The 6,746-nt window shown below is 44.7% G+C and overlaps 1 long non-coding RNA gene across 1 annotated transcript; it reads left to right on the top strand.

The window, feature by feature from the left end:
- Positions 1-2,017: 2,017 nt before the first annotated feature.
- LOC133026986 (uncharacterized) lies at positions 2,018-3,398 on the top strand. Its single transcript, XR_009683246.1, has 4 exons — positions 2,018-2,508; positions 2,730-2,844; positions 2,964-3,057; positions 3,149-3,398. It is a non-coding gene; the product is annotated as an uncharacterized LOC133026986 (long non-coding RNA).
- The last annotated feature ends 3,348 nt before the right edge of the window (positions 3,399-6,746 follow it).

Raw genomic sequence — 6,746 nt, forward strand, 5'->3', positions numbered from 1 at the left:
TCTGAAGAAACTGAACCCCCGCAAGGCAGCTGGACGAGACGCTGTGTCCCCCTCCACACTGAGGCACTGTGCAGACTAGCTTTCTCCAGTGTTCACGGACATTGGGGCGGATTTGGGCGGCTGTGGCTGAGGGGTAGAGTGGTCGTCCTCCAACCTGAAGGTCGGCGGTTCGATCCCCAGTCTGAACCATCTGCATGCCGAAGTGTCCTCAGGCAAGATGCTGAACCCTCAATAGCCCCCCATAGAATAACAAAGTGCTGCAAGTAGATGCACTGTATAAATGTGTGTGTGAATGGGTGAATTTGAAACTGTACTGTAAAGCGCTTTGAGTGGTCATCATCAGACTAGAAAAGCGCTATATAAATACAAATCCATTTACCATTTACATCTTCAACACCTCACTGGCTGAATGTGTTGTACCCGCCATCATCCCCCTTCCCAAGAAGCAGAGGATCACAGGCCTTAATGACTACAGACCAGTCGCCCTGACCTCTGTAGTAATGAAGATCTTTGAGCACGTCGTGCTGACCCACCTCAAGACCTTAACCAACCACCTCCTCGACCCACTGCAGTTTGCCTACAGAGCCAACAGATCTGTAGATGATGCAGTCAACATGGGACTCCACTTTATCCTCCAGCACCTCGACTCCCCCAGCACCTACGCCAGGATCCTGTTTGTGGACTTCAGCTTCGCTTTGAACAGCGTCGCCCCAGCTCTTCTCTGTGACAAGCTGACACAGCTGAGAGTGCCTGAGCCCACCTGCAGGTGGATCACTGACTTCCTGACTGACAGGAAGCAGCGCGTGAGGCTGGGCAAGCTTGTCTCTGAGTCCAGGTCCATCAGCACTGGAGCCCCACAAGGTTGTGTGCTCTCCCCTCTTCTCTTCTCCCTCTACACCAACAACTGCACCTCCAGCCAGCCCTCTGTCAAACTCCTGAAGTTTGCAGACGACATAACCTTTATCGGATTAATCTCCAATGGGGATGAGGCCGCCTACAGAGAGGAAGTTAACAGCCTGGCTTCCTGGTGCAGCCAGAACCACCTGGAGCTGAACGCTTTGAAAACTGTAGAGATGGTGGCAGACTTCAGGAGGAGCCCAGCCCAAACCCCCCCCCCCCCTCCACTGCATGAAAAGAAGCGTTTGTGTCAATCTGTGTCGCAGAGAAGTGTTGGCACATCCTTCGGTTAACGACTTTCACACGTATCTGCAGGCAGCAAAGGAAACGCTCAGGGTTCCTGCAGTTGTCAAGCCTGTGAGCTGTTGAGATTTGACCCCCCCTGCTCCAACTCCTAGAGGACGCTTTCACATGCAAATGACAATGCTCTGAGCTTCACAAATGCAAATCAGTTTCCCTGAGAGCAGATAACACCAATGTGTAAGAGGCACCAACAAACTATCTGGCTGAGTAAACCAGGCTTAAAATAAATATTAAACCTGAAATTTTAAATTGTTCTTAAGTAAGTAAGTGTGCTATAATGAATTATATTGTATACCACGAACAAAGGTCAATGCAGTCAAAAGAAATGAAACAATGCACTTTATTTCAAATTTTTATTGTCATCCAATCCTAAATCTCAACAACTGTACAGAGTGGCATGATTACAGTCACTTTTTCAATTGTGCTGGTTAAATGCACAGAGGAAGTGTAAACCACACCTCTACCAGCAAATAAATGATGCTGGGTATGATCATCTGTGTCCTGTAAGCTCCAAACTTCTACTGGCTTTCCATAAAAATATCTGTCCTCCCAAAATACTGGCATCAAATTCACATGTCAATGGCAAACTAAGCTGTTCCATGAATTATAAATGGTACCTTTTCACCACTACTTTCAAAATTGCTATGAAACATTCATTGATTTAATGATTTAATAATAAAAATAGTAATATTTAATCCCCCATGGACTGCACAGTGACAAAACACAGCAGCCGGCTGTTTGGATACAACATACATCTCCACTCAGTTTGATTATTATTTTAAATATAAAGGAGACACAATATAGAGCTTAAATTCCTTCATAATTTGAACTTCAATTGTCTAATTGTTGTTATTAAACTTTCTCAGTATTCCATTAAAACAGTCAACACTTTTATCCAAAGCGACTTACGATAAGTGCATTCAACTATAAGGTTACGAACACAGAACAGCGTGAATCATGTGTGTAAATGTACTAAACACCACAAAAAATAAACCTGGCCTCAGTCAAATACTTATCCCATATGAATTAACCGCTGCTCACGTCACCCGCTCGCGTCATCAGCTGATGGACTCGTCCAATCAGAGCCTCGTAAACGCCGTGCAGCAGCGTCGAGTGTCCCGCAGACAGGAAGCGGGTCGTGTTTAGCTTGTCCCGTACGAGTGACTCTGTCTTCGGGGTAAATAACTTGCTGAAGTCGACACGACGCTGTTCCCTGGAGGAGAAGATGAGTGCGTGTGGAGGCAGAGCCGCGGGCCCGGTGTGGACGAGTCGAGGCGGAGAAGACGGGCGCACAGTCCCTGAGTTACGGTGAGCTAGAGCCGCCATGCTAACCACTAAGCTAACTGGTACATCTGAAAGCATGTCCGCCACTCTTTGGGATAGCGAGAAAGTTGCTTAAATACGAATACAGCATCGAGTGCTGGAGCAGATCTAGTGCATGTGTAAATATGTATGAATTACTTAGATGTAACAGTTTGTTCTCGTTAAGTTTTTTCATCAACGTGACTTTTTTCTGTATGTTTTCACAGCCTCAGCCCCCCCCACACACACACACACACACGCACACACACACACAAACAAAGAGGCGTTAGGCTGAGACGCTGAAAGTCCGGATTTAAAGTGCAGAAAATGAAGCCATTGAATGTAAGTAACTGTTTATGAATTGTTTTGGTGTTTTTTTGCTGTGGATCTTCCAACGGTGATGCAGCGCGGCTATTTCCGTTTATTAATAATAAAGTCATGTTACATGTGTTGTTTTCCAGCTGCCTGTCCATGACGTACAAAGACACACTATGAGCCAGTATGATCCGACCAGACCTTACATCAGCATTGAGGAGTTGTCGGAGAAGAAAGAGGGTAAGGTTATATTCATTAAATAATTTTCCAGTTACATGTAAAGGTGTATGTTGTAATTGAACTGTGCTAATTTTACTGAATGTGTTTACAGCTGATTGAAGCGGGACAGATGACATGGATCCATCCTTCCACAGCCAGGAGCGCACCGACCTGTGTCCCACACTTCATATAAGACTGGAAGCTACACTGATCTCACAGCTACACACCACAGACGTCTACACACTGGAGAAGAGTCCCACAAAGAAGTCATGACCCAGAGGCTGCAGAGAAACATTTCAAGCCTCATCTGAGTTTTTGTACAATATTTTTGCTGTATGTAAATAAAGCTTTCACTCCACATATACCTTGTTCACATTTGTTCCCTGTACAATATGTTCACCTATAACATCAAGCATCACATGAATGTTTAGTTTTAATTAACTGCAGTGCTTTTGGTAAAGGCTTACTTATAAATAATAATAAATATTAATATATACATTTTTATTATAAATATTGTGTGGGAGGGGCTTACCCCACGTGCGGATTGCTGTGACCCCACGTGTGCACTGCAATGACCCATAAGGTGACCAATAGCAACACTTCTACCAACCAATCACGAGTGACATTAGTTTCAAGGGTCTGTGGTTTCCTCCAATGGTGAGTAGAGAGAGGTTCTAGCCAGCGGCTGGACTCCGATTCATATGCTAATTAGATCACACGTCGCGATCGGTCCGCGAGGCTCAGCGAGCCCCCCCGCGGCTCTCTCCTTTGTTCTCCAAATCCCCCTTAAGGTCCGCAAACGCCGATAGACCCACCTTGTCTTCACTGGCGAACGCCGAGGTAACATCATGGAAACAGTTGGTTACAGCAGGGGATTAGGCCTGTCCGTAGAGGTTCACTGTGACAATAATACTGCTTTTCGTCTAGTGCTCAGCCTGTGCGACTCCCCAGTTAAAACAGTGGAGTCTTCCAGATTCCTGGGGACCATCATTGCACAGGACTTGAGGTGGGCGGAGAACATCACCTCCATCATCAAGAAGGCCCAGCAGAGGATGTTCTTCCTGCGGCAACTGAGGAAATTCAACATGCCGCGGAAATTGATGGTTGAGTTCTACACAGCCATCATTGAGTCCATCCTCACATCGTCAATTACCGTCTGGTTCGCTGCCTCCACTGCCAAGGACAAGGGCAGACTGCAGCGGATCATAAGGTCAGCTGAGAAGGACATCGGATGTGACCTGCCGGCTCTCCTAGACCTGTTCCACTCCAGGACCAGTAAGAGAGCAGGCAAGAACATTGCTGATCTTTCACATCCCGGTCACCACCTTTTCCAGAGACTTCCATCCGGAAAAAGGTTCCGGGCCATAGGGACTAAAACCTCGCGCCACCCGAACAGTTTTTTCCCCGTGGCAGTGGGGCTCACAAACAAGCCCCCTGCATCACACTGACTCTGCATCACACTGACTCTGCCCCCCCCACCCCTTGCACATAATTTATAATTATTAATTTTAATATTATTGGCGCTATCACCAATCTCTGCACCTTAGCACCGCACGTGCCCATAACTCTGTTACTGTATATATATTTATTCTGTTTTATTCTATTTTGTTTTATATTGTTGTTTTTATATTGTTGTTTTATGTTAAGTGCACCAATGACACCAAGGCAATTTCCTGTATGTGCAAATATACTTGGCAAATAAAAGAATTCTGATTGCTTTGTATTTATATAGCGCTTTTCTAGTCTTGATGACCACTCAAAGCGCTTTACAGTACAGTTTTATATTCACCAATTCACACATACATTCATACTATTCACAGCACTTTGTTATTCTATGGGGGGCCATTGAGGGTTCAGCATCTTGCCCAAGGACACTTCGGCATGCAGATGGGTCAGACTGGGGATCGAACTGCCGACCTTCATGTTGGAGGACGACCACTCTACCCCTCAGCCACAGCCGCCCATGACCGTGTGTAAACGACACATCTACCAGCAATCATCTCAACAGGAAGACATTATGCTGGGTAGGATGTGTCTGTGCCCTGTAATCTCCAAACTAATACTGGCTTTCCATAAAAATATCTGTCCGGATGGGGATGAAGCCAGGAAACTTGGGCAATGACATGTTAAATTGCAGTACATTTTCTCATGACATTTTTTAGCGCCATCACCTGATGGGCTCATCCAATAACAGCCTCGGGAATGCGGCGTCTGTCTTCCGCAGACATGAAACTTCCGGCTCGTGTTTAGCTTGGTCCGAACGAGTGGCTCTGTTCAAATCAAATCAAATCAAAGTTTATTGTCACATGCACCAATGACAGCGTCATTGGAGCAGTGAAATTCTTGGGATGATGGCAGGCAGCATCTACACAGTAGACGAGCTTTACAAAAATGTAAAAGATTGACATAACATATAACGTATAACATATTAAAATGAAGCAGCAGTTTACAGGGTGAAAGAGTGGGGAATATTAAATTAAATAATATGAATATATGTGAGGTAAGTACGTAGTAAGTGGGACCTGTGATCTTGTGACCTGGCAGGCAAGGGCTTTACAAAATAAAAATAAAATAACATACCATATAACATATAACATATAACATATAACATATAACCTCTAACATATAACATATACCATATAACATAGCAAAATGAAGCAGCAGTTTACCAACAGTTTGAAGCGGGGGGAATATTAAATTAAATAATATGAATATATGTGTAGAAAGTGTATTTGTATGGGTGGTGGAGCAGAATGTACATGGTAACTGTTCAGAGGGTCAGTGTTGCTGATTCAGAAGCCTTACGGCTTGGGGGAAGAAGCTGTTTTTAAGTCTGGTAGTCCGTGCTCGGATGCTCCGGTAACGTCTCCCAGACGGCAGCAGTGTGAGAATTCCATAGCCTGGGTGGCTATGGTCCTTTATGATCTTCCGTGCTTTTCTCAGGCATCTTGTGCTGTAGATGCCTTGCACGGAAGGGAGATGGCAGCCGATGATCCGCTCCGCTGTCTTCACCACCCTCTGCAGGGCCTTGCGATCAGCAGCAGAGCAGCTACCATACCAGGCAGTATTGCAGCCTGTGAGGATGCTCTCGATGGTGCACCTGTAAAAGTTTGCCAGTGTTTTTCCAGCCATGCCAGTCTCCTCAGGAAGAACTATTGTCTCATTCATTTGTGTCATTCAAGGTATACTGTATACTGTGAAATTCTCATTGTTAGCCTAAATAATACAATTTTTTACTTTTTCATGTACACACCGAGTTCTCACAAAATGTTTGGTCATGGAAATTTGGTTTAAAGTTATTGAAAGTCATGGAAAGGTCACGAAAATGCATTGGTCAAAATGTGTATGAACCCTGGGCCTAGAAGTGTGCCACGTATTGTACATCCCTAACCACAAGTGTGGGACAATTCAAGGCATTTTTGCTATAATGATAAGTTCCTACAAGTGTCCCAAGTATTGCAGATACCTAGCCAAATGAATGGGACATTTCTAGTCATTTTGCCTCAATGATAAGTGCCAAGAGAAAGTGTGTGGTGGAAGGGAATTTGTATTTCATTCCCTGGTGAGGAAATAAACCATCAGACTGAGTGATCAATTCAATTATATCAAAGTATTTAATTAATGGTGAAGAAACAATTTACAGAGAATAGATTTGAACACAAACAGTTTTACTAAGCAAACACTTAGCCAAGCGGCACAGAATCCTCAGC

Source organism: Limanda limanda, chromosome 20 (assembly GCF_963576545.1).
Source record: "Limanda limanda chromosome 20, fLimLim1.1, whole genome shotgun sequence".
NCBI lineage: Eukaryota > Metazoa > Chordata > Actinopteri > Pleuronectiformes > Pleuronectidae > Limanda > Limanda limanda.